Source organism: Pelophylax lessonae (genome assembly GCF_965119305.1).
Source record: "Pelophylax lessonae genome assembly, chromosome: 8".
Taxonomy (NCBI): domain Eukaryota; kingdom Metazoa; phylum Chordata; class Amphibia; order Anura; family Ranidae; genus Pelophylax; species Pelophylax lessonae.
Window position 1 is genome coordinate 64,606,369 of NC_138775.1, and position 15,102 is coordinate 64,621,470.

Here is a 15,102-nt window from a genome sequence, read left to right on the forward strand (position 1 = left end):
TGGTTGTTTATGTCCCAGGGGATACTTTTGGCCACTGACACAGAATACAGCACCTAAAGATATTTCTAATTGAGATTATTTTCCAAATCTGCAAATTCCCATCTTGCAAATTTGTATATTGGTATCATTGGGTGCTGTAGACTTTGGGTGTCTTGAGGGAAATAACAGTGATGAGCCACTGATAAGTCATCAGCTCTGCTCATTCCATTCTCCTCTCCTGTCAGCATATTACCTGTTAGCACACTACATGCTGTGGAGCCTGATTGTATTTAAAGTTTCTAGTTTTAAAAGTTAGTATAGGTACATGGTGAAACCTTGATGATCAGGATGGCCCAAAGTGTGTACATTCAAGCCGCCATGGGCATCTCCTACATTTTAATCCTAACAGGTTTAAAAAAAAGTATATATTGTTGTCAATTTACAGTCCTACTTAAATTCCGTAAAACCTAGTTTGTAAAATTCTTTTTTTTATATTTATATTGCTACAGTTGTTAAGTCCATAAATATCTTCATTGCTTAATACCATTGGCCATACGCCTTTGTCTTTACAATAAACTGCAGACTGCTCTGGCTGGTGGAAGAGAGGGGCTTTTATTCTGTTTCAAGTATTCAATGTCTGCATTTCTTTTTTGTCCCCTGAAGATAATACTTCTGCTTAGTTTTCACATGGAAATATGGAAATTCCCTAAGTGGTGAGAAGTTCAGGTCAATGGGAAGTACAGTGCTAATACTGTCCCAGAAGGTGTACCGGGTGTGATTTTAGCACTTTAGGATATGATGTGCGAGCAGAGTAAACTTGGCTAACCCCTGCTTTCTAATCTCAACACGTTGTTCAAACTTCAACAAATAGCGTGATGCATTTTGATAGCTCCTAACCTTATGTGTGATACAGTATCACTGCTTACAAGGGACTATTAAAACTGAAAACATTTTCAAATCCATCTTTTGTTTTGTGATAAAAACTAGGTTTGTTTTTCAAATGTAATATTTTTTTTTACATTTACAGCTGTATTTCGAAATATTGTGTCCAATGCTTTTTCAACAGCTATAATTTTCTTGTCTTTACTGTTATTTAGTATGCTGATGGGACAACACTGCTAATATTTTATTTTATTACAAATGGCTCCAGCTTTGTTCAATGTAAGTATGCATATCTTACACCTGAGGAACTGTTGTGGAAGCTGACTATTTCTGTAGAATTCGGTGCTACTACAATGTTTGCCCTGATCTTCCAGGTCCTGTGCTTAACAGTTGCTCCACTGCATAACTGGCCACAGGGAGTTTCTCGCTGTGCACCGTCAACATTCACAGAACACCTTGTATTTTTTTCTATTAATATAAGTGGCTCTCTGATTGGACAAGGTGGAGAGAAAGGGCGGTTGCATCACAATAGATAAATCCAAAAAAAGCCGGCATATCGGTTCTTCTTCTTAAAAGATCCTTTATTGATGCGCAACAGCAAATACAATGTCCATAGATGCTAACGCATTTCAGCCTCAGCCTTCTTCATAGCAGGTTGCATCATAATCTCTACTACGTTTAATTAGAAAATGCCTTGTTTTCATTTAAAAAAAATACAAGGCACTCTGTAAAGGGCAGCGATGCCAGGCGAGCAACCCCCCATGGGGGTTGTCAGTGATTGTCAGCTTCCCTAGCAGACCTTCAGGAATGAGATTTGTCCACATTGGTCATAAGTATGCAATTAAGACTAAGATTCCAACAGCTTAAATTACGGTTGGAATATTAGTGGACTTTGGGGTTACCAAGGGACTCTGGAAGGTAGTCAGCAGTACTATAGTGATTGCTGTGATCTTCCAGGTCCTGTGCTGCTTCACTGCATACTGACCATAGGAAGTTGCTCGCTCTGCACCATCAACATTCACAGAACATCTTGTATTTTTTCAATGATTACAAGAGGTTCTCTGCTTAGACAAGGTGGGAAAGAAGGCTGATGGCATCGCAATCTCTATCTCATCCAATTAGAAAATGCCTCGTTTTCATTAAAAATGCTGGCTGTGCCAAGCGAGCAACCACCTGTAGAAGTACCAACTACTACAGTGATTGTCAGCTTCCTTAGCAGTCCTTCAGGTATGATATATGCATACTTACATTGGCCTTAATTATGCAATTAAGGTTAACTTTAAATTACTGTTAGAATATTAATGGACTCTGGGGGGCTGCTGTGGGGCTCTGGAAGGGATATAAGTATTCACTCTGGGGGCTGCTGTGGGGCTCTGGAAAGGATATAAGTATTCATTCAGGAACAAATAGGTGCCTGCATTTAAATGCCCATACACAGTTTAATAGCAAATAATCACAATATTTTCCTGAATAGGGCCATTTTTTTAAATTGCTGTGTGTGCCCCTATTGAAGATAGACCTTCACTTCCTGCCATAGTAACAACAATGTCACCTGGACAGAAAGTCAAATAAAGGAAAAAAGGAAAAACAAACATCATAGGAGTTTTAAAATGTCCATACTCTGCCCAAAGCTAGCAATAGGTACACTATAACAGGATTTCCATACTTTGTTTCCATAATTTAACAGTAAAGCTTTGTTTAGAACCTCTTTGTGTAGACAGAAAAGTTTGTAAATCAAAAAGCTGTTTATAGAATGTTTATTTCATATGCCATTAAATAACTGGCAGGTAAGTGTATCTGTCTAATGTATCCCTGTTTATCTTTCTATTTTTTGGGGATTTCTCAGTTATGGGTGAGTAAATTGATTGTTGTCTTCTTCTGGTAACTGCTCGCATGGGAAATCGCTATACAGATACTGAATGCAAAAAAGCATGATGCATTTCTATCTTCATCTGACAACCGTGATACAGATTACTTTGTGCATTTTTATCCTCAAACTAACATTGAAATTTTCATTATTACATCATAACTCCTAGCATTTAAAATCATAAAAAAAGACAATTTTAAGCTCCGCGTATGATCAACGATCATTTCAGTCCAGTTTAGCCAATTTATGGAAACCAAACTCACTTTTGCTAAATCCTGCCCTTTCTTAAAATGAGCAAATAGCATGGTATTGCCAAAATAGGGCGTTATGCTTTTACACCAATTTCAAATTGTGCATAACTTTATTTTTGACATATAGTATATATGTTGCCTGCATTTGTAATAAGCCATGTAAATTAAAAATTTAGAAACAAATTTGGCTTAAGCACCCACAACTGATCAGATTCTCCTTTTTGTTTCCTAATCTACACGAAGCAGAGAATTGGACTGGCTGCTATATTCAATGTAGACAGTCTAATGCATAACATTTTTTAATATTAACATACAGTATATCTACATACATTGCACAGGTTATCCATTGATTCGATTATAAATTTCAGTCTCATTCATGTTAATACCTGAAGCTAATTTAAAGTGTGCCTCCCTTGATGTGCACACCCTTTAATTTATTTGTGATCTCATGGCACAAAGCAATAATTTCATTACGCATTTCTCTTAGCCAGATGTTATGCTGGTTCTGTACAATGTTGGAATGTATGGCATTTTGGAGCTTGTGATTGAGGGAATGCTTCTTTAAGTTTCCTTTTCGAAGATGCATGTAGGGTGAAGCATAAAGCTTGGCCTGAGGCAGGTTTATGGTTAAAGGTATCTAAGAACTGGTGCTCTGCACATGGTCCACTTTTATGAAAGTGTCTTACAGGAGAACTGTCTGCGTAGCCCAAAGCCACTAGTATATTTGTTTGGGATGTAACTGCTCACATCTGACTGATGGTAGTGAGCAACACAATCTAGGCATCATCGGGCCTTGGTGGATCAAGATGTTACTGCTAAGAAGTCCTAATATTTCCTCACAACCATATATGTTTTCATTTTATTAAACAATCTCCTTTATATTTAAGACTAAATATGCATTCCAAGGCCCTGCCTAAATATTCCATTCAATTAAATGTTGTCACTCACTACATTGTGGTTAGTGAAACTGAAGGCGGTTTTACAGTTATATTGTAATTAGCATGGCCTGCTGTAGTCAGCTTCTGACTTTTAGATTCCATCTGCCATTTTTCAGGGCTGGTATAATTCTGGCAACTGTTAGAAAATACAGATGCTTCTTAAAGGTTCAATCCACTCAAAAAATGTTTAGTTATAGGTGGATGTTCTTGGGGGTCAGCCCCTGGATTTTCATGTCTAGGAAACTCCAGCACTGAGGTTTTTCCTGCCATTATTCCCAACGTTGTCCCTGACCACTCAAATGTTTGGCTATTCCTGCTCAGGAACATTTTTATATAGTATATACAAAATCCTACAAGAAGAGTGCTACCTCTCATAATGGCTACAAAAGGTGTGCAGACACAGGGACTGGATGCCAGAAATCTGACCAATAGAGTCTTTGTGAAATATAAGAGATTGTCAGCTGCTTCTACTCTATAGCATCAAGATACATTTTTGGGTGGACTGACCCTTTAATAGTGACTCCTTGATCCTCCAGGTAAAGGTACCATGCTCATAACAGCCAATCATATATTCCCTTTCCTGTTCCCAGTGTAATATAGAAGAGCTAAAAAGAAGTGGTTGCTTTTGGCACCAGACTATGATATTTCTCTTTCACACTTTCATAAATGAGGTCCAAGGTTCTTATTTGATGTACTCTTAGGGTATGTGCACACAGACAGCTTTTATGCAAGCTTTTCAACTATATTTAGTTCTTTTGCTTCTAATATCAGGGGGGGAGTAGTGTGATATTAAGCTGTGACAAATCTGCCACCGCTCTATACTCCATTAGTTTCCATCTTTTCACATCAGGGTCAGTAAAAATCTAATGAAAAATGCAGGGTCTGTTTTCATTCTGCTTTCATTACATTTAAAATCCACTTTAATCTATTTTGTTGTTTATGTTGTCCTGTGACTAGTGAAAGGAAAACTACAAAAAGGGCTGAAATGGAAAGAAGATTGGATGAAACCACAAGCATGATTTTAAAGAGGGATTAAAACTGATTAAAGACAGATTAAAGAAAAGTAAATGTGAGCCATTGAGGATTGAAAAATGGGAACTGCTATTGCTGAAGTGTTAACATAGGGAAGGTCAATTTGACCCTGACCTTACTGTCTAGTGAGTTACCGACCTGTAATAGGTATACAGGATAGAAGTTTAGATTTCACAGTCTTGGAGCCCAAAACTTTAAAACCAAACTGTAGCTTTAGTTGTAGTTTAAGATAGAGTGGCAAAGGGTTGGAACCTTTGTCAAATTTTAAAATGTTGTCTGTGCTTCTCTGTCAGGTCCCCATTGAAGAGATTTCCTATTCTGTTTTTCATGCATCGCCTGGACTGGAAGTAAGAGCAGATATCCCTAAAGTAGACTCTGAAAAAAATTACATTCTGATGGTGGTTCTTAAAGAAGAATTCCGGGCAAGGTATATTGTTACAAAGTTACATTGGACCAGCTTGTGCCAATGTAACTGTGTATATACCATCCCTGTGGGATTGCTCTAGAAGCTGGGAATCCCTGAAGTTGACACCATTGCTCTCCACTTGCTTCCAGGTCCTGCACTGAGTGGCTGGCCTGAGGCATTGTGAACACTGGAGGTTGCCCACTTGGCATGGGTACCATTCAGGGAATGCATTGCAATCACTGAATGAATGCAAATTGTTCTCTAATTGGACAAGGTGGAGAGTGTGATGCTACCACTGCTCCTCTCCACAGCCTCTCAAGAGCACTCTCGGAATGGTGTCTGTGCTAAGCAGCCAAACTCCTGTGTTCACACAGAGTCAGGCAGCTGCTATGCATGGGACGTGGAAGTATGTGGAGATCACTGGAGTAGCGGTGTCTATTACATTGATTTCCAGGTTCCAGGGGCATTTCCCAGGTATGGTATATTCAGTTAGTAACTGTAAAAATATATCATACTAGGAATTCATCTTTAACCCTACTCATCTAAAATGACAGGTCCTATGTTTCAGCTCTCACAAGTTCACTTTAGGAGTGCACTGAAAAAGACTGAATAAAAAGTGTCTGTGTGTACATACCATCGAGCAGGCTACCCAAGGACTCTTCTCAGTATAGTTTGGTATCCTTCTCCACAGCAGATTTACCCATCCACTGGGATGGCCAGATCTGACAAATATGGGTGGTTTAGCGGGTGTGGACTACCCATATTGTTTGAGGGCAAAAGAATCAGATGTTTAAGCTACAGAAGCATGCGATGTTTCAGCTTTCTGACTATTTCAAACTCTATCAGTGTGTTAAAATCTATTCAGATCTTTTGGCTTCAAAAGTCAAAGGCCGGCTATAGGTGACAAATTATTGGCAAAGAAAATGTATTCCTCTACCATTTATCTGCATGTTTATGTCCCGTTTACACCATTATCATTGGTAATATAATGTCATATGGTGACTGCTGCTGTAAAAATATTCTTGTGTTCTTTTCAATCTTGTTGGTATCTCATTAATTTCATGGTCAACAAGAAAACATTTTTAGCTAGGAGCCAGGCATTATTTGTTATCTGTCTTCTGAAGGAAACATTTTTCCAGTCTTCCATTGTACTTAGGCAGTAGAACTAAGATGATCCAGAGTTTCACTAGCTCAGTGTTGTATGTAAAGTAAAAGGAAGAATTGATTGCTATAGAAAAAAAAAAAAAAAAATCAGACACTTCAGTAGGTTAAAAGTAATTCAAAAGCTTCAAGTAGATCATTAATATTATTCAGGATTTATATTGTGCCAACATTTTGAACAGTGCTTTACAACATGAGGGCAGACAGTACAGTTACAATACAATTCATTACAGGAGGAATCAGATGGCCCTGCTTGTTAGAGATTACAATCTAAAAGGGAGGGTCAAGTGATACATAACGTAATAACTGTGTGGAATTAGCTGAAGGAGCAAATAAAAGTACATTTGTTAGGTGGAGGCTTCTCTGAAGAGAAGTATTTTCAGGGATTGCCTATAAGTGGATAGAATAGGAGATAGGTGGACAGTTTGGGGGTAGGGATAGGCTCGGGAGAAGTCTTGGAGGTGGGCATGGGAGGAGGTGACAAAGGAGCTAGAGAGCAGGAGGTCTGGGAGTGATGAAGAGAACTATTTGGTTGAATTTTGAGACAAGGTTGGTGATGTAGCTGGGGCCTGAGTTGTGGACGGCTTTCTAAGTTGTTAGTATTTTGAATTTATTTCATTGGGTAAACGGAAGCCAGTGGAAGGGTTGGCAGAGTGGAGTAGCAGACACTGAGCGGTTGGTAAGGTGGATGATTCTGGCAGCTGCATTCAAGATGGTGTAATTGGTTAGGAAGGGGTGTATTTTGGATATTTTGGATATGTTGCTTAGGTTGAGGCAGCAAGCTTTGGACAGATGTACACACTAAGCAGCTACTCGCTGCAGTCTGAGAGATTACATCATTGTGGTATAAATGTGACCGTTGACCACTGAAAACCAAATCTTATTTTAATGTATTATGTGTACGTGTGCATCAAATTTTGTGATCCAGCCATAACAGACTATCATGTTAAATGTTAGTTGGCGTATGAAGGAGCGGCAGTACACTGTTTAGGTCATTCCATTGCTCAATCTGTTCACTCCTCTGTGAGCATGTTGCCTGTCAGCACATATGCAGTGTCGTAGAGCCTGATTGGCTACTAGTGCACACTGTCCTCTCCCAATCCAATCCAAAATTTTTTTTTTTGAGTGATTACCCCTGAGTACAGCAATGTCTCCACAACTGTCCCCATAAAGGGACAAACAGAAAGAGAGCCGCTCAGGTGTATGTTCAGAGCTTGGTGCAGGTCAGATCCGTCATCCAAGAGTAGAAGAAATCCATGTTTGAGAACGCACTCAAGATAATATGATGAAATCAATAAGTTCTTTTATTCCTCATAAATAAAGCAAACAGACAGTGTACAAACAGATGTGTCGGGTTGACACGTTTCACGATGCTGTAGATCGCTTACTCATAACCCCTTAAAGGGAGCCAAAACCTAATTATCAGGGGAAATGTACCTCCTGTCCAGGACACACTTCTATATATATATATAGAATTATATATTATATATATTATTATATATAGAACTATATATATAGAATTATAAATTTGTCTTCACTTTTTATAAGTGATTGCATGACCTCTATTCTCAGTCGAAGTTGTGTGTGTGTGTGGGTGTGTGTGGGGGGGGGGGATTGGCTATCAAGGGGGTATGTCAGAACAGGTCTGACCATTGGAGTGCAGGCACGCTGTGCTTCCAGTGAGAATGGAAAGAAGGTAAACTGACCATGCTGGGGTGGATGTTCTTCCATGCTTGGTATGGTTAGTTTGGAATAGGAAGGAAGGGGGACTGGCAGTATCACCAGGTATTTCAAACAAAGGAAAAAATGCAAAGAGAACAGGATATTTTTGAATATACTGTAAGTACATAGTAACACAGACACATATCAGGCATATAAAATATTGGCTTACCATACACTTTAGGGTTATTCAACAGAACACAGACTGTGCCCAATAAATTAAAAAAAAAAAACTTTCATAAATAAAGTACTTTGTATATATGTGGATTCTGTATATAGGTGGATACGGCAAAATCATCCATCTTTTGTACAATTAAAGCGTGCAGCGTGCTCCATGTACTTTTAATGTAAATATTTAGCATTGTCTTTGCTTTATTACGGGAATCAGCTTTGACAGCTCATTGTTCTTGACACATTTTTACGAGAGAAGAATTACCCTGGAACGTGTAAGCCAGCTATTTATAGTTTTGGAGCCCATGGTGGGCAATTCAGTTCTACCTAGGAATAATTAAAAGCATCTAATGTGTAAATGTCCAATCTGCCGTTACATTAGCTTTGAACTGGAACTATTAAACAGGATACCAGTCTACACTGCACAACTCTTACATTTGTTTTTGTCCTTTTGTATTTAAAGTCACATCAAAGTTATGTTTATGTGCAGAAAGCATTCTTGGTCTGATTAAACACCTCTCCTGACAGCAATCTGGAAGAGAGATGGATAAGCTTATTTTTCGCGTCTGTACACGGAACTGGGTAGTGATTGCAGACGTCTAAGGGATTGTTGTGCAATACTTCCATTATAAACCTTCTATAAATTTACAAAATCTGTCATATTTATGCTTGTTTCCCTGCTGTACAAATATTCACATCATGAGCACACCATTGATGTATTGTTGAAGAAGTTAGAAGAGGACGATTGTGTAGATTGCCCATGTACATTCTGTGTATGAAGGCTAATTCTAATTACCTAAACAGTTCCTAAATAAAAGAAATTATTTTAATTTGCTGTGTATTTTACATTGAAGTTAGAAATTTTACATGGCTTTAGCTTCAATAGAGACTAAACTGTTGTGATTTATTGATGTCTATAGTGAATTCTTTGCACTTAGATCTTAATGAGGTTTACATTACTATTGTCTTAAAGTGTCTCTAAAGGCAAGATCAAAATGTTAATATATTGCAGATTTCTAGTCCTAAAGCTGGCCATACATGGATTGAAATTTGTCAGGTTCAGCAGGGACTGGCTGAATTTCAATCCATGTGGGGCCACTCGTGCTCGACAGAAGTTGATCTAATGAAATGACTGAACTCTGTTAAATAGTCTTGTTGGAAAAATGTGTATTCTGTCAGCAGAGAATCCTGCGTCAGAATACAATGCCTCAGCAGCGAGTATTCCTTTATCCACCTCACTTCGATGGATAGGGGAATCCATTTTTTTTTTTCGTTAAGCTGAACAAAAAGAAAGATTCAATCTATAGCCAGCTTTATTATGGTGACTGTATTTCTTTCCTGTTTTTGTCTCTTTGTTTTCACCTGGCAAACAATGACAGCATTTAGCAAAGGCAAAAAGCACAGGAAGCTTCCAGCTCACTGGATTTGTGGCAGGATCAATTCTTTTTTTCAGCGGTTTTTGAATAGCTCTGACAAAGCGATTTTAATGGTAAGGTGCAAATGAAAATTCAGGTAGTCTTATGATCCAGGTTACCCATACTGCCATAAAGCTTAGTACTGAAACCCAACCTAAAAATTTTGGTTGGACAGTGAAGGAACAAAAGCTTAGGGATGTAACCCCTTCTTTCTTCCCTTTTGTGCATATTCATAGTGTTAACAGAGTCTAAAGCCCCTTACACATGGGCCGAATGTCGGGAGACAGAAGTCGAACATTTGGAAAACCAGCAGCCGACCGGCTCCCAATCAGCACTCTCAGCCAATAGCTGAGAGCACTGACTGGAAAGTTCTGACAGGGGGCGCCCCCCCCTGTTAGAACACAACAGCTCAGTGGAGGAGTTTGCTGTACTAACGTTGGATCGTTAGTATAGTGGCTCTATCTGGAGCTGTCAAGTTTTTTTTTTCATTCAACCCAGTGGGTAGTGTGTACCAGGCTTAAGGCTGCCCATAGTGGGCTGACTGAAAAAAATAAATAAAAACAGATTCCCCCATCCACACAAGCAAAGTGGATAGAGGAATCCCTGCTGTGTTGATTGAGGAATCCCTGCTATGTTGTTTTCTGACAACAAAGACTTCCTCTGCTGTCAGAATACACTGATCAGTGCTGCAACAAGCTGGCTGCATCCTCTGTTCAAATGTAAAAATTGCCAATATTCCTGTTCGACAGAAGTCAATAATCAGATTGAATTCTGTTGAGCACCAACTGCCATAGATGGGTTGGAATTCATTCGATCCTTGCTGACCTGGCTGAATTTTAATCCATCTATGGCAAGCTTAAGTGATTTCTAGTGTTGATCATTATTCTTTCAGCTTTGTGGTGTATAGGGTTACAGGAGGCTGATATTAAGGTATGTTTTATGTAGTTGGGCACAAAAAAAGACACAGGTCCATCCAGTTCAACTAATAAAAGCTAGCTGTATTTAAAAATATGTGTCATTATTTTTAATAAATTCATAAAATAAATTTGATTTTTTTAAAATAAAGAATATACTTTTTTTTTTAGGAAGGTGTGCTTTGCACTTCAGGTTTGTTGGAAGGCCTTTTAGTTTTTTAGCTAGCCTGCTTGACCATAACCAGTCCAAATTATACATGTAATTTATACCAATGCCAGAACCAAACAGTTGTCTTCCCTGCTCTCCTATTTAATAATTTTTTTTTTATTTTTATGTGATGTTATCTGTTCAATTCCATTGCTTTTAGAGCCCCAAAACAGAGATGGACTGTTACGACTTCAGTCCCTAAAAGTATATTGATGCTTTGATCCCCCAACATATAAACAGTTTAAGCATTTCTGCTTAGAAAGCTCCATTGCTTATTTCAGAAGCAATCATATCATGATAATTTGTCATTCCATAGTAGCACTGTTTATTTTAGATTTTAAATAGTTGAATTGCGCTAAGTTTTCAGAGTGTACTTAGCTTTGTATGGATATACTCTCTCATCGGATCTCTGCAGTAGTTATAACTGGTAATATTCCCAGTACAGGGGATTATCCATGAGTGTCCAATGTTATATTCAACTTATTCTTCTGTTTGCATTCAGTAATCACCAGTGATAAGATAATTCAATGAAAAGCTTGCTTGATTACTCCAAATCATTAAACACTGCTATCACTGTGACCCTGGGGAGGCTTATATGAATAATTACTGCCAATTCCTGTAGGTGAATGAGTTTTAAATGGACAGAAAATGTATCTCATCTCTTGAAGACCTGGTTGACAGATTGTAGTAGACATTTCTGTATGATGTAAGTATGGGGCTCCCAGGCCTCCCACTCACAGGGGCCACGTAGCAAGACAAATAGTGGTTCCTTAATGAATTTGATTTATTTATATACCGATAAGATGCGTTTCTCTCTCTGGGGTTTTTTTTTTTTTTTTTTTACTATTTTTTAAAGTACGCCTTAACTGAAGTTACATTTCCCTGACCAGATTTTTTATTTTTTTTTACTCGTAAGTGTGATATACTTAAAAGCATACTGTATGTAAAACCAGTGTAATTTCAAAAGTATTTTTTTTATATTTTTAAAACAGCTTTAATTAAAATAATACTTGATTATAGTGAGAGTGTCTCCACAAGATGGCCTATGTGGACACTCGTTGGTATATGTGCCACGTCCGAATTAATTCAATTATAGAGAAAGAGGTTTATAGCTATTGCTATCAAGGATGGACTTTCTCGGCACAGCAATCAACACTAGTATTGTAAAAATATAATTTTATTGAAAAATACATTAAAAGAGGAAAAAATTGTACATATAACAAGAATAGATACAAAAAACATATAGTAGGTATAGATTCAATAAAAGATCATAGCCACAGATATATGATACCATAAGTGACCCTCAATCACCGGTAAGTTACAATAGTGATTTTACATACACCTGATACCTAATCCAAGGTTGTGGTGGACACGGGTGTATGTCCGGTGTTGCAGGGATTCACTGTCATACACATAACCTCTACATGTTTCGTGTATACATTAACGCTTCTTCAGGAGGATGTGATAGAAAAAAAATTTCTTTTAATTGTGTAAGATCTTAGGGAAACGAAGGAGAAAATGCATGATTACCATACACAATACCCCATATTTCACAGTAAATTAAATGGCATAATATATAGGCCCAAAACTTTACATACAATTTGGTATTTGCTAAATATATTCTGATAATACATAAAAAGACATTGTTTTTCTTACCAATATCTGGTGTATGAGTTCCAATGAAAAGACCGTTACGGTATATGCTAGAAACTTGTTTAATCGTTAAAAATTAAAGTGCTGAAGAGGGTAGGTCACAAAAGCTGCAAGCAAGATAGAGGTGGGAAGACATTTAGGTATATCTATTTATTATAAAGTTGGGCATGTATATATATAGTACCATTGACTAGATAGTGTCGTTTGCAATTAATTACATAAGATCCATTTAATGGATCAATTGGTAACATATCTATAGTCTATAACTTTATTTAACAGAAGTGAAATATGTAGACAAAAAAAGCATATCTAGGTAAGTAAGCAGATAACCTAGCTATGTTCCCTGTCTACGTATTTCACTTATGTTAAATAAAGTTATAGACTATAGATATGTTACCATATGGTAATAAATCCCATTAAAAAAAATAAAAAAATACAAATAAATATAGTCTATATGTCCAAAAATCCTTCAAACATTGTGTTGTGAATAAGTCCATTCACCAATAGTGGTAGGTAGTATGCAATAATCTTCTTTCTTTAAGTGCTCACTAGCCTCTCACCTCACTCTTGCTTGTAATCAGCTTTTTAAGGTTAAATCACTCTTTAGAGGGTCCTGTATTGCATCTATTTCCAAAATATTGGGGTTTATTTGTATATTTGTTGTTCATTTATGCACATTTTACTCTTTGAAGGGTAGTGCTACACTATTATATCTATTTTTTAAAAATTCAGTATGTTTGTATTTTTACTCAACACACTTTAACCTACCTCAATGCAGCATTGTGTTGTGAATGGGGTACTTCAAAATCAGTTGTTTATCTGTGCAGATTAATGCAGGTCACTGCACATGGTGTGAACAATCCCCTAACTGGATTACGGTCCCATACAATAAAAAAAAAAAGAAGAAAACATCCTATGCCCAATGAAATAGAAATTAAATTCCTATACTTTTCAGAAATTCGTCTACATACTGGAGATCAACAGTTAGTAATTTTTTATTGGCACATTAATTTCTCCTGGGATTCAGCCCTGGGTCCCATCTTTGCTGCAAGGCTGCCGACACTTCCAAGTTTCAATCACAGCCCCGGTGACGTGACCACTCGGGAGACATTATAGGGTTGATTTTATAAAACTGGAGAGTGCAAAATCTGGTGACGCTGTGCATGGTAGTCAATCAGCTTGTTCAGTTAGGATTTCCATTATGCTTCTATGCTTCTATTCTTCTGGTGACCCTAGTGTGCCCAGTGACACCTGTGTCTCTGATATGTAGACACTGAAATGTTTTTAATTATCTGAGGGGCACTCAGCCATTCATAGATGAGTCAGAGATTGTGCCATCATCAGCCTGCCTTTCTGATTCAGCCAATCCGGGGAAGCTATGTAAATACAGTGCTTTCTATGAATAGCTGAGTGCTGCTCAGATTGTGTTCTGGTTATGAGACAGGAAGGTCTTGGCTCGCATCCAAAATACAGTGCTGTATGTTGTATGTAGCCTCAGCTACATACAGTTGATACAGCATATCCTGTGGCCTCACGTTTTAGTGAGGAACAGTTCATTTGAGCCAGCTTGGCCCAAACAAACTATGTAAAGTATAACAAAAGCTGGTGTTCAGCTTTAAATTGAGCCTTATGCAATCACTGCAAAGATTATTCTAGTCAGCTACAAATGTTGTCTGCCTCTTTATCTCAGGCTTCCAAATTCTTTTCATGTTCCACTGCTCAAACCTCTGGTCCCAAATAGATTTTCTCATCTTTCATCTCTAGCTACTTCGTCAACTGATCCATCTCAAGAATACGAGGTTCACAAAATAATGAATTTCAAGATTTTTTGTAAAAACATCAATACATAGTTGACTGAAAGGTCTTCTGTCCTGAATAAAGGTTCAGAGTCCCCACATTCCATTGAAAACAGGGCCTTGATGGGACCTCCGGAGAACCAACACTTTAGGAATTAGGACTGTGGGAGTTGGATAGCAGCTTTTCAACACTTACAGTAGGACCATTGACTGATTGGTTTCCATTGAGAATGCCGGCATTAAGCTGTTAAATCGGAGCTCCAGCTAAAAGGGGAAGCTCCACATGTTCGCACCCTCCCCCCCCCTCCACTGCTATATTTGGCACTTTTTGAGGGGGAGGGGGGAGCGGGTACATGGTTTTGACAGGTACTCGCTCCCACTTCCTGGTGAGATAGCTGAACAGTTCCTTCCCCTCGCTGCCCTCTGGGACCTGTGTGTGTCCCAAAACATGGCGGAACCATTCAGAAAGTGCAGCTTTACTGCTGGTTTCCCTTTCTTGCAATGCCAGCGCCTGCACCTGAAGCTGATGGATGAATCAGCTTGGGGTGCCAACATTGCAGGGTTCCTGGACAGGTAAGCATCCTTATATTAAAAACTAGCAGCTACAATATACGTAGCTGCTGATTTTTATTTTTATTTTCCTCAGACTGGAACTCTGCTTTAACTACCAATTGGGAGACTGTGTTATTGATGCTTTGTCTTTGGTAGTA

At 38.2% G+C, this 15,102-nt stretch overlaps 1 protein-coding gene across 6 annotated transcripts in view; it reads left to right on the forward strand.

Moving 5' to 3' along the window:
- Positions 1-15,102, forward strand: part of ERC2 (ELKS/RAB6-interacting/CAST family member 2) — a 1,553,364-nt gene that overhangs the window by 586,117 nt on the left and 952,145 nt on the right. The gene's annotated exons all lie outside the window — the stretch shown is intronic.